General features: G+C 36.3%; 2 pseudogenes; one reads left to right on the forward strand and one right to left on the reverse strand.

Moving 5' to 3' along the window:
• LOC118836775 overlaps window positions 1–19,751 on the forward strand; it is a 160,362-nt pseudogene that overhangs the window by 5,445 nt on the left and 135,166 nt on the right.
• Window positions 9,850–11,098, reverse strand: LOC118834565 (annotated as a pseudogene).

The raw sequence follows: 19,751 nt of genomic DNA on the forward strand, positions 1-19,751 counted from the left end.
TGGTAAGACAAAGTAAGAAACAAAGACTTCAACATAGTGATTTCTAGAAGCATATTTGCAGAAAGGCAAGACAAAATTTATCTTTGAAAGTCTTTATGAATAAACATTTTGTGGTTCATGGAGAGAAGATTAGAGGAATTAAAAATGAATTCCTTTCCTAACAATTATGATATTGCCATACAATTTTCTTGTTTTTTGAAGGTAACCACTTGGGACTGGACACGAGCAGAAAAAACATTCTCTGTTTATGAGATTATGTTTAAAATCTTCAAGGTATGAAAAATAAATGTAAGATTTCTTTTTTTCCTAATGTTAGCAGTATGTGTATGTATTAAGCACCAAGATTTTCTTAAGAATGATAGGTAGGTTATAAGATAAAAAAAATGAAGTTGACCTCAAGAGAAATGGCTGCTGAATGGGCATTCCCAACTCTATTGTTTATTATAATCACCAATGGACCAGGAAAGTAATTATTGAAGTATTTATAGTGGAGTTAGTTCACAGATAGGTCCTGAAAAGAAACTTGGACCATTAAATTGCCAGTTTTTTTGTTGTTGGAGTGGGGAGAAACTGGACATAGGGAAACCATTGGAAGGCTACAGTAGTCTAGGTGAGAGGGATTAAGGGCCTGAACTAGTGTGTAAACTGTGTAAATGGAGAGAAAGAAATGTGTACAAGAGATGCTGTGAAGGTAGACTCTACCAAAGTAGAAAGAAATATGTGTCAAAATGAATAGAAGCAAACAGAATGTCCTAGGTATGCCATAATTCCCCATTTTCAACCAATCATGCAACAATGCATCTTATAGCCTTTAGTAATAATATATGTTGAAGCCATCCAATAGAATACAACGTCTTTGAGGTCATAGATTGTTTCATTTTTGTCTCTATCATTAACAATTAGAATAGTATGGGACGCATAGTAGGCACATAAAAATTGATTAGGATAACTGTTTCCCCTACTTTAGCCAAGGACCTTTAAGTGACAATCCAAGCTAATAAGAATGTAATTTTAAAACAATTTAAAACAGAAAAATCAATCAGCAAGCATTTACAAGGTGGTAAAAAATTTTGAATTATTTTGCTTAAATCAGTTAATAATTAATTAATTATTTTTGTAATTCTACCAAAAGGTATATGCTACATTACTTCACATTTTAAGTTAAAGTAGTCTCCTCATAACAATTATGCAATATACGTAATGACAATGTTGTTATCTCATTTTATAGGTAAGCAAGTTGAATCTCAGGAGGCTATATGAATTGCCCATGGCCACATAGCTAGGAAAATGTCACAGTAGGAATTGGGTTGTAAGTCTTTCCTAATTGCAAGCTTAGTCTTCTTTTTGTCACATTAATACAATTCCATATTTCACTGTAATATAAGATAAATGACCTTTGTCCCTAATTCAGCAATTTTGAGCAAACTATTCACTGTAGTTTTAACTCCTAGTGTTCTGAAAACAGGTTCTTTCAGGCGGCAAAAACTAACTGGTCCAAAATTGTTGAAAAATCAAACTTGTTACAATCTACTTCAAAGGAGGGGAGGGAAACAAAAGAGAACTACAAGTTTTGACAAATGCTATGAAACAAAGGGTTCTTTGATATCTACAGCATTGGCCTGGTTTGAAAAATTTAAGTAGAGAAAGAAGCCATTTGAAAGCACTGTAACTTACTTTTCAGAAATATATTTTCTAACAGTATAATATGAAAATTAACTTTGATCCAAATGTCATAATGTTACTAATAGCTAACATTTGCATAGTGCCTTAAGCTTTGCAAAAATACTTTCTCACAATCACTGGTGAATTAGGTACTCTTATTATGCCCATTTTGCAGGTGAAAAAACTGTGGTTGAGCTAGGTTAAGTGATTGTCCACGGTCAAACATCTGGTAGGTATTTGAGGCAGGTTCCAACTCTGGTCTTCCCGATTCCAATCTAGCACTCTACCTATTAAAAAATCTAGCTGCCTCAAAAATATAATAATTTTTGTAGAACATAACATATGATGAAGCTAAATATTCCTTCCGTAAACACTATTTATGAAGGAAGGTACTATAGTCATTATGAAGACTCACATTAAGGGCAGTACACATACACACACACACACACACACACACACACATGTGTTTGTGTTAAGTTAAATAACTAAATTCAAATGTTTTCCATAAATTTCTGAATATATGAAATTGTGCCCATATATATGAAATTGTATCCATAAGAATAAATATTATAAAACATTTTAAAGCTCTAAACAATGTATCATTGTAACATCATGTATCATCATATCTAAACAACCTATCATGAATAAAACTGCTTATCTTTAAGGCTTTTTATACATTTCACAACTTTATACCTTTTCAACTATTTTTCCTCTTACAAAACCAAGACAAATCAGTTATCTTTTTTTGTTTATTTGCTTTAGTTTGTTCACTCACCTTTTCATGTTGTCATGTTGGTTTAGAGATATGACGAGTAGGGGCAGCTAGGTGGTGCAGTCAGTAGAGCACCGGCCCTGGAGTCAGGAGGACCTGAGTTCAAATCCGGCCTCAGACACTTGACACATGTACTAGCTGTGTGACCTTGGGCAAGTCACTTAACCTCAAGTGCCCTGCCCCCCCCCAAAAAAAGGAAAAAAAATATAAAAAAAAGAGATATGACCAGTATGGTCTAATATCCTATTTTTGAAAGTAGCCACAAGAAAATGATTTATCAGGGGCGGAGCCAAGATTGCAGCTGGTAAGCAGGAACTAGTATGAGCTCCGTACTGAGTCCCTCCAAAAACCTATAAAAAATGGCTCTGAACCAATTCTAGAATGGCAGAACCCACAAAACAGCAGAGGGAAGCAGGGCTCCAGCCCAGGACAGCCTGGATGGTCTCTGGGTGAGGTCTATGCCACACGGAGCTGGGAGCTGGGAGCTGAGAGCTGGGAACGGAGTGGAGCAGAGTCCAGCGTGGGCAGCGTGGACCATCCAGACCAGAAGCCAGGCGGAGGGGGCCCTCATGCCCTGAATCAGTGAGCTGCGGCAGTTACCAGACTCCTTAACCCACAAACACCAAAGACTGCGGAGAAGGTTAGTGGGAAAAGCTGCGGGAGTGGAAAGAGTTCACGGTTCAGCTTCCAGCCCCGGGGGTAGCGGAGGTGGGGCAGCTACAGCTGTTGTTACTTCTGGCTCCAGGCCCACCTGGTGGGAGGAATTAAGTGGCGGATCAGAGCAGGAGTGCATGGCAGGCTGCTGAAGATCTAAGCCCAGTCCGGCTTGGGGGTTGGGTAAGGAGCACTGCTGGTGTGGCAGAGCTGGCACCTCCCCCCCAAACGTGGAACATAGAACTCTCTAGTCTACAAGCAATCATACCCCGCTGAAAAACTCAAAGGTCAAGTTAGTTGGCTGGGAATATGGCCAGGCAGTGAAAACGCACCGAAATTCAGTCTCAGACTTTGCATTCTTTCTTTGCTGACAAAGAAGACCAAAACAGACAGCCTAAAGAAGTCAATAAAGTCATAGAGCCTACACCAAAAGCCTCCAAGAAAAACATGAACTGGTCCCAGGCCATGGAAGAGCTCAAAAAGGATTTGGAAAAGCAAGTTAGAGAAGTAGAGGAAAAATTGGGAAGAGAAATGAGAAGGATGCGAGAAAACCATGAAAAACAAGTCAAAGACTTGCTAAAGGAGACCCAAAAAAAATACCGAAAAATACACTAAAGAAAACAACACCTTAAAAAACAGACTAACTCAAATGGCAAAAGAGCTCCAAAAAGCCAATGAGGAGAAGAATGCCTTGAAAGGCAGAATTAGCCAAATGGAAAAGGAGGTCCAAAAGACCACTGAAGAAAATACTACTTTAAAAATGAGATTGGAGCAAGTGGAAGCTAGTGATTTTATGAGAAATCAAGATATTATAAAACAGAACCAAAGGAATGAAAAAATGGAAGATAATGTGAAATATCTCATTGGAAAAACCACTGACCTGGAAAATTGATCCAGGAGAGATAATTTAAAAATTATTGGACTACCTGAAAGCCATGATCAAAAAAAGAGCCTAGATCCCATCTTTCAAGAAATTATCAAGGAGAACTGTCCTGATATTCTAGAGCCACAGGGCAAAATAGAAATTGAAAGAATCCATCGATCGCCTCCTCAAGTAGATCCCAAAAAGAAATCTCCCAGGAATATTGTCGCCAAATTCCAGAGCTCCCAGATCAAGGAGAAAATACTGCAAGCAGCCAGAAAGAAACAATTTGAGTATTGTGGAAACCCAATCAGAATAACCCAAGATCTGGCAGCCTCTACATTAAGAGATCGAAGGGCTTGGAATATGATATTCTGGAGGTCAATGGAGCTAGGATTAAAACCTAGAATCACCTACCCAGCAAAACTGAGTATCATGTTCCAAGGCAAAATATGGATTTCCAATAAAATAGAGGACTTTCAAGCTTTCTCAGTGAAAAGACCAGAACTGAATAGAAAATTTGACTTTCAAACACCAGAATCAAAAGAAGCATGAAAAGGTAATCAAGAAAAAGAACAAGAAAAAAAATTGCAAGGGACTTACTAAAGGTGAACTGTTTTGTTGACATTCCTACATGGAAAGATGATGTGTATGATTCATGAGACCTCAGTATTAAGGTAGCTGAAGGGAATATGCATACATATGTGTTTATATATATATATGGGTGAATGTGTATGTATGTATATATCTATGGGTGTATATACATATATATATATATATATATATATATATAGAGAGAGAGAGAGAGAGAGAGAGAGAGAGAGAGAGGGAGAGAGGGAGAGAGCAGACACAGGATGAGTTGAAGATGAAGGGAAGATATCTAAAAGAAATAAAATCAAATTAAAGGATGAGAGAGGAACATACTGAGAGAGGGAGATAAGGAGAGATGGAATGGGATGGATTATCTCCCATAAAGGTGGCAAGAGGAAGAAGTTCTGTGGGAGGAGGGGAGAGGGCAAGTGAGGGGGGAATGAGTGAACATTGCTCTCATCAGATTTGGCCTAAGGAGGGAATACCATACATACCCAATTGGGAATCTCACCCCACAGGAAAGAAGAGGGAAGAAGAAAAAAAATGGGGGGGACAATGGAGGGGAGGGCAGATGGGGGTGGAGGTAGTCAAAAACAAACACTTTCGAAAGGGGACAGGGTCAAGGGAGAAAATTCAATAAAGGGTGATGGGTTGGGAAGGAGCAAAATCTAGTTAGTCTTTCACAACATGAGTATTGTGGAAGGGTTATACATAATGATACACATGTGGCCTATGTTGAATTGCTTGACTTCTTAGGGAGGGTGGGTGGGAAGGGAAGAGGGGAGAGAATTTGGAACTCAAAGTTTTAAAAACAGATGTTCAAAAACAAACAAAAATGTTTTTGCATGCAACAAGAAAATAAGATACACAGGCAATGGGGCATAAAAATTTATCTTGCCCTACAAGAAAGGAAGGGAAAAGGGGATGGGAGGGGAGTGGGGTGACAGAGGGGAGCGCTGACTGGGAAACAGGGCAACCAGAATATATGCCATCTTGGAGTGGGGGGAGGGTAGAAATGGGGAGAAAATTTGTAATCCAAACTCTTGTGAAAATCAATGCTGAAAACTAAATATGTTAAATAAATTTAAAAAAAAAAGAAAAGAAAATGATTTATCTATCCATGTCAATAATAAAAGGATGGATACCTCCTCCTGGATAGGTTCAGCATCCCTTCCTTCATTAAACATTATGTGCCATAAATACTTTCATAGTTCCATGACTTTGCTTTGAAACTATTTATATTTTCAGACTTAGAGTAATGAGTTCCACAAGTTTATAATGCCCAGTGTCTAAAGTAATGCTTACTTTAATCAACCCTAAAATCAGAGTACTTTTAAGCTTCATAAGTTTTCCTAATTCTATCAAGTGTCCTAGTATTTACTAAAGGAGACTATACTCAGATTTCCAAATGTATGTGATTTTGATTATACCATTTCTTGGTTGTTACCTGTCCAGATTTGAAAGTCCCCATCTTTTCAAGTTGTCTTTGCATGCTCAGTATCCATTCTCTCGATCATACTTGTTGCCTTTCTTTGGACCTCTTTCACCTCTATTATATCTATTTTAAGGAGTGGTGATCACAATGGAAGTACATTTGATATATAACACTTGTGATGGACATATGGTTTTTAAAAATATCAGGAAAATGTGTTATATGTATGTTTTCCCATTATCTTTCTGGATAATGGCAAAATTTTTATTTTGGTTTGAGTGTTGTAACAGTAAATTAAACCAATATCTGCAAGGAATATTTCTGCATGATTTCTTAACCTTCTTCATAGTATCATAAATGGTTATCTTAAATCTTGTCGATCCATAAATGTAGTTTGGAAATTTTTCCCCTCTAAAGTCATTTCCATTCATGTGCCCGTGGAAAACATCATCTACAGGGGATGGGGGGGGTAGGGTGGGGGGTGAGGTAAGGGTGTGTGGGAGGAGGTGAGTCTGTCAGTTCACATCATTTTATAGGATTCTATTGCTCTTTGACCCCATCAGTTTTTCATTTTAACCTATAGAAAAGTTTTGTTTTCCCTGCAGATGTGAAGATTTTAATATCAAGTACCTCACTTATTCAAATATTAATAAGTTTACTCCCAAAGGGGAATCCTTGTGTTCCAATTTTTTCATGCAAAGAAGCTCACTTTTTCCTCCCTCTGATTTCCGGACTAGATGTCAGTTTCTTATCCATGATAAAGCACTTTCAATCAAATGGTGAATCATCTTTTATTTTGAAACATTATGTCCTACAGAGTTGTCCATGTTTAGTTCTATTAGCTAAAAGGGAACATATAGCAAAGGTGAGAGGTTGTATTTTCAGTGACAAAAGTTTAAGTTTGAACAAAAGAAAATCAATGTGATTGCACATGGTGTTTCTTTTTTATTCCATTTTCTTTTTCAATTAACAAGCATCTATTTTCTCCCCCTCTCACCCCACCCCCAATTTAAAAGAAAAATAAAACCCATGTAACAAATGTGCATAGTCAAGCAAAACAAACTCCCACATGTCCACTTTCAAACACATATGGCCTAGTATATGTCTTGAATCTATTTCTTCATTGTCCTCAAGTGAGTAGCATGGACTGTATAAGTTCTCTGGAATTATGATTGTTCATTGCATTAATCAGGCATCTTACATTTTTTAAGGTTATTAGTCTGTATAATGTTATTGTATAAATATTTCGATGGTTCTGCTCAGTTCACTCTGCAGGAACCCATACAAATCTTCTAAGGTTTCTCTGAATCCATCTCTTTCATCATTTCTTATGGTACTATCTTATTCCCTTACTTTCATAAGCAATAATTTATCCAACCATTCCCCCACTAATGGGCACCCACATGGATCTTTTTTTATCCTTTTAGGTTATAGAATTAGGCTGTGTCAAAAGTTAGTGAGGATTTGGAGAAATATACATATTGATGAGCTATTGGTAGACCTATGAATTGGTATAGTGTACTTCCATTCTGTACTGTGTGTATAGTGTTTCGGAATGACTACAACTTAGGACAGTGTAACTTGAGATTTGACAATGTGACAAATTTAATACATTTTTTTTCTTCAAATGGATGGCATTTCTTCAATGTGTATCTTTGAAGTGTTCTAAGGTATGGCTATACCCACAAGGTAAAGAGCCAAGTCAGTGTAAAACTGGAGATATAAAAACAATGGGAATTTGAGCCTGACTGTAAAGTAAAGGACTAACATTTGCAAGAAAACATCATAATTAGAGTTATTTAAAAATAGAATGGGATACCTAGGGAGAAATGAGGTTCCCTCCCATTAGAGATCTCTTAAGTATAGTGTGAATCTTGCCCTGTTAAGGACATTTCAAAAGAGATTTTGATTCAAGTACAAAGTGGATTAGGACATATGGATTGAGATATATTAACAACTTGGAATTCTATTTGGGGGGTGTGGTGGGAGCAGGAACCTACAGCCTTGAGGCCACATGAAGTGTGGCCCTTTGAATCCAAATTTCACAGAACAAATACTTCTATTAGATCCTTTAATAATCAAATCAAATAACAATCCAATATTTATTCATTTATCAAGAAGAAAATCACTTTGTGCGATGTCTTTCCATCAAATTTAACTTATCAGGGATGATTAGGAATCATTGTAAAATGCAGTTTTATAAATTTTCTAAAATTTCAAAAAATGGCAAGAAAGATGCAATATAATCTGATTTAGAAAATAGGAGCTAAAATCCTTATAAGAACAAGTATAGGGACAGGGCCTATGATTTCTTTGTTTAGGGAACTCCCATATTAGGAATCCACCTCTTCTAATACAGGTTTTCTCCTTGCCTGTAACTTATTTTCCTAGAGAATTGGGTAGTTCAGTTTTTGTTCAGTTGTTTTTCAATTGTGTCTAACTCTTGGTGACACCATGTTGGATTTTCTCTGCAAAGATATTGGAGTGGTTTGCCACTTCATTTTCCAGCTCATTTTACAAAAGAGGAAACTGACAGAAACAGGGTTAAGTGATTTGCCCCAGGGTCACACAGTTAGGTAAGTATCTGAGGTCAGATTTGAACTCAGAAAAATGAATCTTTCTAACTTTAAGCCCAGTACTTTATCCATTCTGCCACCTAAATGCTCTTGTCTAGGTCAAGTAAAGAAGTTAAGTTAGCCCAGGGTGATATAGCTATGTTTCAGGAACAGGACTTGAATATAGGTCTTCTTTTCTCCCATTGATAGGTCACATTTATATAACATCTCAGAATTTGCAAACCACTTTTCTCCAATAACCCTTTGTGTTGGGTAGAATATTATCATTATATTAATATATATTAAAGGATGTGTTAACAGAGTCTCAAAGATGTTAAGTGACTTGCTGGTGGTCCAACCATCTGATAAAAGAACTACTATTTAAATGTAGGTCTTGTATCTCTAAATTTAGTGCTCTTTCCACTAAAATACTGCACCTTTTTGCCATCATCTTTGAATGTTAAAACTATTTAAATAGGAATACTAAATCTATTTATGTGAAACATGCCTATTATATTACAATTATCTTATTTCATTTAATAAAACTAGTAAGTGAACTATTTAAGATTCCTTCCCTGTCAATGGCAGCTGATCCTTTTTGAGACTTCAAAAAGTACATGTGAACAGAGATTTGATATAAATAGATGTTCTTCTTCAAAAAAGACATTTTTCTTTTTTTAAACTTGGATTATGAACAGAGTTTAGGTGTTTATCTCAAGGAGTCAGTCCTCAATACCATTCATTTAGTTTCTATAAGAATATTCTTTGTGGACTTATCTCATTATCTTTCAGGAGTTACTACTCCCATAGAATTGCAGTTGACAGTGTTTTAATCATGTTTTTTTCTTTAAAATATGTAATATGTAATTTTGGGGATATTTGCACTGAGAATTGCTTATACTGCTAAGCACATTAAGAAACAAGCAAAGGGAAAATTCAGCATTTATAGCTCATTGAGACTAGATATTCCCTCCTTTGTCTTGAAGTGTTTATCCAAAAGAATCAAAGTAGGCAATATAGGAAATTTTTGAGAGCATCTTAACGATTGTTTCCTTTTTTGAAAAAATAACGAATGTCACAATTTATTGTTCTGCACAATTGACAATAGTTCAGTTTTCTTTGGGACTCAGGCTCTCTAAAGCACTCTTCCAGGAAACTGGAGCACTGAATAGTAAACTAGCAGAATAACTGACACATCTGTAATATGGAAGCGATATCTTAAAGAGATGAACAGGAGTCCCAATCAGCAATCTAATGAAAAATACGACAGTTCAAGTTAATGATAATCATTTAAACATTCTAGTACTGATTTAAGATTGTATTACTCATCCTACCACCATGTTCCCCTATTCTGTGCATTTGAAGACAATTTTTTTTAATCTCTGACTCATTTTTCTGTAAATCCTTGACAAAATTCTTGCAATTAATGGAAACACTATGAAAACCACTATGGTTTCTCCTCGGAACAAACTTCACTGCTTCTTCCCAATCACCAGTATTCTTAAGAATTAATAATATACGCGTCATTTGGTCTAACGTGAGATTTTTATTTCCAACTTCCCAATGAAGGTATCGGTCCAAAGGAAGACTGTTCACTTGCTAACTTCAATGGTTTTGCATTTGCATCAGATATTCAGGGTTGTGAACACTTATCAACAAAAGATCCAATTATATAAATTTTGTCATATCTAAAAGTAGTCATAACTTTGGGAGAATCGGATAGATAAGACTTTCCCTTGGGAATATATCTACATGTGACTTTTCTGTTGTTGTCAAAAGCAACTGGTCCCACTTCTCTTTATAATGACAAAGTAATTGTGATAAACACCGTCGACTTTGAGATTGCAAAAATATATATGGAATGGATCTCTGTTTTTTCAATTGGCTCTTTCACTTTCTAAGAGTTAGGACACAGTGTTCTTCAAATCTCTTTCAGGCATGAAATTTTCATAAGATATGTCAAAAACTAAAGGCTGGCCAAACATCATTACCTGGGCATTTCTCCAATCCCATTCAGTTTTCCAAGCTGTATCCTTATGTGGCAAGAGAAAACTATTCTTTAGCTCTATATTCTCAGATTCTTGAGTATTTCTAAGTTCTTTTTGCTTTTCAGTTTCATCCATTTCTGCTCTTTTCCTTTCCTGTTTTTTTCTCGTTTTTTAATGCATTTCCTTAATATATAAAGATTTGAGCCTTTTCTTTTTGGAATTTTTGCTGGGACATTCTGCAATCATTTTGAGATCCTCATCACTAATATGTTCTGGCACTTCTTTGTTAAGTAGTCTACACATTTCAATCCATGCTCTAGTTGCTGTTAGAGTATCATCTGGGGTTGTAAAACTACTTCTTTCCTCTGGTAAACTAGATTTCACTGTATTTTTCCACTCATCCAAATCTATCTTCTGATTAGGTGGGACATTCTCCTTATCAGGATAAAATAAAACAGGTGTTTTAGAAGAAAGGCATTTCTGTAGAATGGTAAAATATAAACCTTCTCCTTTCTTATAAAGGACAAATGACACAAAAGATCACCTGGCAAACTGTCTTAAAAACGTGAAACAAGTAGTCATTTTTGTAGGAAAGACCCAGCAATGGGTTCTGATTTTGGGTGCAGTCCTCTTTAACAACTTGTAAGCCCTTTCCATTAAGGGATGTAGCTCAGAAAAGTACAATACATTCCACTTTAACGGCATCACCACGCCATCTCTCAAAAAGTCCTTAAACTTGAAACACATGTATAGTTTTCTTGGTGATGATCCACTCCTCAGATACAGCAGTAAGCTCTTGCCAGATCCGTCCTGGAAATTGTTCTAAGGTCACGTAAGTGTGGGACAGGAAGTCCCGCCTCATGTATCCAAGATTGTTTCTTAATAGGGTGTTTATGCACCTTTGACAACCTGAATATTTTAATACTAAAACGGACCTGTGTTCTTATCATTTATCACAGGGAAGCTAGGTGGCACAGTGGATAGAGTGCTGGGTAGGGATTCTGAAAGACCTGAGTTCAAATTTGACATCAGACAGTAACTGTATGACTCTTGCCAAGTCATTTAACCCTATTTTCCTCATTTTCTTCATCTGTAAAATAAGGTAGAGAAGGAAATGGCCAACTGTTTCAGTATCTTTGCCAGTGAAGCCCCAAATGGGGTCACAAAGAATTGGACATCATTGAAATAACAGAACAACAACAAATTCATTTCACAGGTTCATCCCAGCCTTCTTGTGTATTGTAATTAATGTCTATTTTCTCCCTGAATATATAATTTCATTGATTTATGGAAACTTCTATCATTGAAGGTCTAGAATTTAGAACAATAATTTGTAATCTCAGAGAGGTATCTCCAACAATAAGAGATTAAGAAGCTTGCTGAGCATCATATAGCTAGTGTGGGTAAGAAAAAGGACCTTCATGTCTTCATGACTCCAATGCTAGCCATCTAACTGCTCTTCCATACTGGGATACTTCCCTGTAACCTTCCATAGATTGTCTGTAAAAAGTCCTAGAAGCTTTCCTCTAGGTCTAATAGCATTTGGGGGGGGGGGGGGGGTTCTAATACACCACATGGTCTATCCAGGTGCTACCAGTGGCAGCACTTAGTAGAAAACAAAACTTCTGCCACTACATTGCCTTCTAATACATGATCTGCTCTCTAACTCTCCACTATTGTTTATACGCAATCAGCAGGATTTATTGAGGACACACTCTGCATTTGCACACTTTGAATAACAAAATCTATACATGTCCCACCATTTGTATGACCACTCTTGAGGCATAGAGGACTAGATGATTGTGCAATGGGTCACAATAGGAGAGCTGGAACAAAGACCTAAGGATCCAACTTCCCAGAGTCATGTCGTCATTTCTCCTTTATAACGGATATTAAAATCTTATCCAATAGAACTGTTATTTCCATTATATTCTTCATGATTTAAGTATTGTTAGAAATTCCCTTTTGTTCAGTCAAGTTTTTTGTTTTTGTTTTTTTCTTTCCCAAGCCATGAGAACTTATTGGCCTATCTTTATTTAATTCAATTCAGTTATTTTGTGTAGGTGTGTTTTACTTTTTGGAACTAGTATGCCTAAATGGTTTATAAAAGATACATTTATGACTTAGTATATTTTTAGTTGATATACACCTTTTATTTTTTTAACTTTCAAATTTTGAGTTCCAAATTATCTCACTCCCTTCTGTCCCTCCCTCCCTGATAAGGCAAGCAATTTGACAGAGGTTATATATGTGTGGTCATGCAAAACACATTTCCATGTAAGTCATTTTGTGAAAGAAGACATGGACCAAAAAACCCAAGAAAAATTTAAAAAGTAAAGAAAAAGTATCTTTGATGTGCATTCAGGCTTTACCAGTTCTTTCTCTGGAGATGGACATCATCTTTCATCACAAATGCTACAGAATTGTCCTGCATCATATTGCTGAGAATAGCTAAGTTATTCATAGCAGATCATCATACAGTATTGTTGTTACTATGTACAATGGTTCTGCCGTTTTACTTTGCATCAGTTCATGTAAGTGTTTCCATGATTTTCTGAGAGCATCCTGCTCATCATTTCTTAAAGCACAATAATATTCCATCAAAATCATATACAACTTGTTCAGCCATTCCCTCAATTTCTGATTATTTGCCACCACTAAAAGAGCTGCTAGATTTTTGTATACATAGATCCTTTTCATTTTTGTTTTTTTATCTCTCTGAGACACAGATTCAGTAGTGTTATTGCTTGGTCAAAGGGTATGCATGGTTTGGGCATAGTTCCAAATTGCTCTCTAGAATGGTTGAGTCTGTATACAACTTCACCAAAAGTACATTAGTGCTTTAATTTTCCCACATCCCCTCCAACATTTATTATTTTCCTTTTCTGTCATATTAGCCAATCTGACAGGTGTGAGGTAGTAGTTCAAAGTTGTTTTAATTTGCATTTCTCTCATTAATAGTGATTTAGAGAATTTTTTCATATGGCTATAGATAACTTTGATTCTTTTGTCTGAAAACTGCCTGTTTATGTCCTTTGATATCAATTTATCTATTGGGGAATGGCTCTTATTTCTATAAATTTGACTCCATTTCCTATATGTTTGAGAAATGAAGTCTTTATCAGAGAAACTTACTGTAATTTTTTTCAGAGTAATGATTATTGACTATGGATTTCCCTTCATCCTATTTTCCCATTTATCCTACTTTCTCTCTCCATTTACACTACCCATTCTCAAAATGTTTTGCTTCTGACATTTATCTCCCCCAAACTGTTCTCCCTTCTATCAGTTCCCCACCCCATCCCCTTCCTTTCCTACTTTCCTCTATGATAAGATAGATTTCTACACCCAAATGAATGGATATTTTATTGCCTCTGAGACAATTCTGTTGAGAGTACAGTTCATATGCTCTCCTCCCTGCTTCCCATATTTTCACCTCCACTGTAAAATCTCTTTCAGACCTCTTTTATGTGAGACAATTTATCCCATTCTACCTCTCCCTTTCTCCTTATCCCAGGGCATTCTTGTTTCCCTTGATTTTATTTTTTTAAATGATCATACCATCACATTCAATACATCCCTGTGCTTTATTTCTACACATACTCCTTCTAATTGTCCTAATAGTGAGAAAGTTTTTAGGAGTTATGAATATACTTTTCCCATATAGGAGTATAAACTCTTTAACCTTATTAAATCCCTTATGATTTCTCTTTCCTTTTTACCTTTTTGTACTTCTTTTGCATCTTGTATTTGAAAGTCAAGTTTTCTAATCAGCTCTGGTCTTTTCATCAGGATTGCTTGAAAGTCCTCTATTTCGTTGAAGTCCAGTTTTCCCCCTGAAAGATTATATTCATTTCTGCTAGGTAGGTGATCCTTGGTTGTAATCCTCATTCTTTTGTCCTGGGGAATGTCATATTCTAAGCTCTGACTCTTTAACATAGAAGCTACTAAATCTTGCATTATCCTGACTATGATGCCATGACACTTGAATTGATTCTTTCTGACTGCTTGCAATATTTTCTCCTTGACCTGGTTGTCCTGGAATTTGGCTACAATATTCCTGTGAGTTTTCACCTGGGAATCCCAGGTGGTGATCAGTAGATTCTTTCAATTTCTATTTTGTTCTTTAGTTCTAGAATACCAGGGCAGTTTTCCTTGATAATTTCTTGAAAGATGATGTCTAGGCTCTTGTCCTAATCTTAGCTTTCAGATAGTCTAGCAATTTTAAGATTCTCTCTACTGGATCTATTTTCCAGGTCAGTTGTTTTTCCAATGAGATATTTCATATTTTCTTCTATTTTTTCATGCTTTTGATTTTTTTGATTGTTTCTTGATGTTTCATTAAGTCATAAGCTTCCACTTGCCCAATTCTAACTTTTAAGGAATTAATTTTTTCAGTGAGCTTTTGTACCTCCTTTTCCATTTGGCCAATTTTACTTTTTAAGGAGTTCTTCTCTTCAGTGAATTTTTTTTCAATCTTTTTCCATTTGGCCAATTCTGATTTTCAAAACACTGTTCTCTTCACTGGATTTCTGTGCCTCCTTTACTGTTTGGCTATTCCATTTTTGGTGTTATTTTCTGTACCATTGGTATGTGTGTGTGCCTTTTTTAGCAAGATGAATCTTTTTTCATGATTTTCTTGCATCACTCTCATTTCTCTTCCTAATTTTTCCTCTACCACTCTTGCTTGATTTTTAAAATTCTTTTTGAGCTCTTCCATGGCCTGAGACCAATTCATATTTTTCTTTGAGCCTTTGGATGTAGGAATTTTTAATTTGTTGTTTTCTTCTGAGTGTGTTTTGATTTTCCTTGTCACCATAGTAACTTTCAATGGTCAGGATTTTTTGCCTCTCATTTCCTCATTTTCCAGCCTATTTCTTGACTTTTAACTCTCCACTAAAGTGGGGCCCTTCTTTCCAAGTAGAAAAGGCACTGTCCTAAGCTTCAGGTTTTTTTGTTTTCAGAGGTATTTCTGGGTACCTGTAAGTTTTTGGTCAAGGTGGTATAATCTAGGGAGAGGTGTGTTTAGTACCCTCCTTTACTGTGCACTGGTTTGAGAATAAGGACAACCATTCTTTTCTGCCCTGGAACTGTGACTAGAATCTCTGCTCCCTTGTGGCCACAAGTTCTGCTGTGCTAGTGTTGCTCCTCGCACTGGGAGTAAGTCTCAGGACTGCAACTCAGATCCAAATATAGATAATAACAACAGAATCCAGCCCCTGGTGCTAACAAAGGGACCCCTATAAATCTCCTCCTGACCCATTGTCCAATCCCCTTACCATTTGTGGGCTAAGAGATCTGGAAATTTCCAGTGCTGCCAGTGATTCAGTCACCCTGAGGCCTGCTCCTGGTTTGCTGGGGCTGAAGCTGAGCTGGCACAGCCTGCTCTGGACTGTCCTCCTTTCTCTGCTCTCCTTTCTCACCCTGGTGCACTTTCCTTTGTTGGGCTGGAAAATTGTTTCACTCCATCTTTTTTGTGGGTTCTGCCACTCTAGAATTTGTTTAGAGTCATTATTTGGAGGCGTTTTGGGGGGAACTCAAGTGAGTCACTGCCTCTATTCTGCCATCTTCACTCTGCCTCATGATATACAGCTTTCAATACCCTTTATTTCAAATTACGATTATTCAATTTGACTTTTTTCTTTAAGCTCATGCCAGTAACTGTTTCCTTGCAAAATGTTTTGTCTGTACAAGAAACAAAATTACTACAAATAAAACCACGTAATGGGACATGAAGGACAATAAGTCAATAGATTATGCTTGTCACTTCCTCTAACTTATTTCTTCTATTGCCTTTTGGGGATTGTTCTCAGATATTCTATCCACCTGTGATGGTGCAGAGCCTAAGAAGAGGTAGGAAAGCAAACTTCCACTAAACAAGACATAAAATCAAGGCAAGTAAAATGCCCCAATTACTTTGGATTTAATAGCTTGATTCCATAAAAACATAGCTATAGAGTTCAATTACATTATATTATGCCAATAATGAATTACTTTTGAAATATTTCTCCAGTGCTGTGATAAGGATTTTTCCTCTCCCTACATTATCACTTTCCTCATGAAACCTCCAACTGATTTCCCAAAGACAAAGCATTTTCTTCTCAATGAATATATTCATATAGACAAATACAAATTATCAATTGTATTCTTCCCTTACAAAGTTTATATTATTCTACTTTAATTTGGATAGGGATAAATATCCATGATAGAAATATTGCCATAATTATCTCATTGTATCCTCACAACAACCCTGGGGGTAGGTGCTATTATTATTATAATTTTATAGTTGAGGGTACTGATACCGAGGGAGGTGATTATCCAAGGATCCAACATCTAGTAAGTATCTGAGACTGGATTGGAACTTAGGTCTTCCTGACTCCAGGAACAATACTGTACCCACTGCATCACATAGCTGCCAAAGGGGAGAGTTTTCATTGGTATAGAGAACAATTTAGTGAAGAAACTCATTGTATTAATATAGATTGGCTCCTCTCCCATTTGTACTCTTAGAATTGCTGCCTTAGAACATTAAGTGGATAAAGGACTTCTCTGGGGTCAAAAAAGCAGCATGTATCAGAGGCAGGACTGGAATCCAGGTCTTTCTGGCTTCAAGGCCAGTTATCTATACATTACATCATGTTAGCTCTCTGCTTTAATTTGATATTTATTTTACTACTTCCCAAAATCTCGACCTATGAGACTATTATCTTCTAATAAACTCATTAGCTGAAACTAAATTGATTTTTATTGCAGGGTTTCACAAGAGACAATGACATCTAGACTGAATCTATATTACTCTTCAGTCACTCTTAATTCCAGACAAACTGACTTGCTTCCTACACCCTTTGATCGACATTGCATTTCTCAGCCCTGTGCTTTCGAAAGATTTTTTCCCCATGCATAGAATATTCTCTTTCCTCTTCCAAGATACCTTTCCTTATCACCTCCCCACTCCAGTTGTTAGCACGCCCTGCCTCAAATTGCTTCCAATTTTCTTTGCATATATTTTATATTGACTCATCCTAATGCATGTTGCTTCCTTCCATTAGAATACGAGTTCCTTGAGGGCTGTGGCTAGTTTCAATTTAGTCTTTGCTTTCCCATTGCCTAGTACAGTGTCTGGTACATAGTAATTGCTTGATAAATGTTTGATGATTTGAATTGAACTGCAGTCCCTAGATAGTGTCAATTATTTGGCATAGTATGTTAAAAATATTCACTTTATAATTACATCAATCCAATATTTTTGTTTTCCTTTTTTTCTAACATTTTCTGAATTGTTGGGTTTTCTAGCATCCATAAAGAACTGGAAGAAATTTATAATGGTACAAATGAACATCTGTTGTATTGGAACTTTCATCACATGTGCCACAAGACAGTCTCTTGAAATAGTTCCAGATATTTAAAGAAAGGATTAATTGGATTGCTTTGGAAATAGGCTTGCATGTGGTTGAATGTCTTTGTGACTCTGGAAGAAGCTGCATTTCTGTGGAAGATACTTTTGGAATGAGATGAATCAGTTTCAATTCACATCAGATGGGTGTGGCATCAAGCTCAATTTCATACAATACTATTAAAAAAAGGCATAGGAACTGTCTCAAAGAACTGGATCGCAGCTATTACTTAGTAATCCTTTGTGACCTTGGAAAGCAAGCAATAATATTACCACCACCACTTCCCTAAAAAGGTGGTGTGTATGTGTGTGTGTGTGTGTGTATAGCCTGAATTTTTTTTAATTGACATATTTGCAGGGTCTTTATCCCATAAAGAGTCTGTGGCAGAGATTAAAATAGAACCCTCATCTGTTGACTCCCAGGACAGTGCTCTATCTGCTACCCTCCATTATGAGAACCTTTTTGGAGACTAGTAATTTTCTCCATCATTAGCACTTCCTACACTTTGTTGATCCATCTGTTAAATCTGCATGCCAGTGGAGGAAAGAATAGGCCATTCCATAGTAATATCCTTTTAAAAATAAAAAGAATTTTAAGTCATAGATGAAATTTTCTTTTCTAGAGATTGCTATAGTAACAACAATTTAAGGACTTTTAATCAAAATAAAACTCTCCCAGATTATGCATTTCTATGGAACAGGCAGAGTTTAAACAGCAACAACAAGAACGAAACCTTAGGTTTGTGTTATGCAGACTGTTTACAATGAAACATTAGGGGATTAATCCAACATTAAGTTCTGAAGGAAATACTTCAAGAGGCTTCATTTGGACCATTTCAAATACTCCACAGTATTGAAACATTACCAAATATCAAAGAATTCAAATAAAACAGAAATAAATTTTTAATTTTGTTTTAAGGTTGCTGCCTAGACTGTGAACTATTGCTGTTGGCAAAATTGTCATTCTGAGCTTTCTTCTTACTCCCTGAAAAAGAAATCAAGTTGAGTCCATGGAACTCTATTGTCAGAATGTTTGAGGCTAAATGTGGTGACAGAATGTTAGTAGCCTCTTTTTCTACCTCTGCCCACACTCACAAGAGCACAGTCCTACACCTCCTCCTTGTAGATGGATACCAAATCCTCAGTTACAGCGATAGAGGGACTTTCTGGAAGTAGCAATTCCAAAGCTACAGGACTAATGGAGTTGAAGTTCAGGCTAGACCCAAAGGGAGGAAAAAGTAAACATATAATTCCACAATTCCAAAGTATATTTGATGTTCAGATTTATGATATAAAAATTTCAAACTGCTAATACATCTTTCGTAGACAAGGCAATAGTATCAATAATTTGAACAAGGAACTCCATTTCTACCATCTAGTCATTTGTCAACATATCAGCTTCTAGCCTCAACTTCATCCGTACTTGCGATCCTCATACTGATACAGTCATATATACCTTGGCCTATATTAAGTGAGATTTAGACATAGTGAAAGGATGAGGAAAATCTTTTTTTTGGTTCTTAAAAAAATCCCAGGAATATCAGTGTATTATCATTTTTTTTTACTTTATAGCCCATTCTTGCTACATGGTCACTTCTTTTCTGGTGATATATGTACTAAATAATATATCATGTCACTTCACACACAGTCCTAATGTGTATTCCTCCTACTCTTGGTATTATTTATAACTGTGATTGATCAAAAATCATAGAAGTCTATCATTTATAGTCATACAGGATTGCTCAGAGAACACGGGGGTTAAAGAGGTCGTCTTTTGAGGCATAAAGTTGCAGGAGATAACTGAAAGTACTATAGTTTCCCAAATAACATCCAGTATGTTCT

This window comes from Trichosurus vulpecula, chromosome 1, assembly GCF_011100635.1.
Source record: "Trichosurus vulpecula isolate mTriVul1 chromosome 1, mTriVul1.pri, whole genome shotgun sequence".
NCBI classification, from domain to species: domain Eukaryota; kingdom Metazoa; phylum Chordata; class Mammalia; order Diprotodontia; family Phalangeridae; genus Trichosurus; species Trichosurus vulpecula.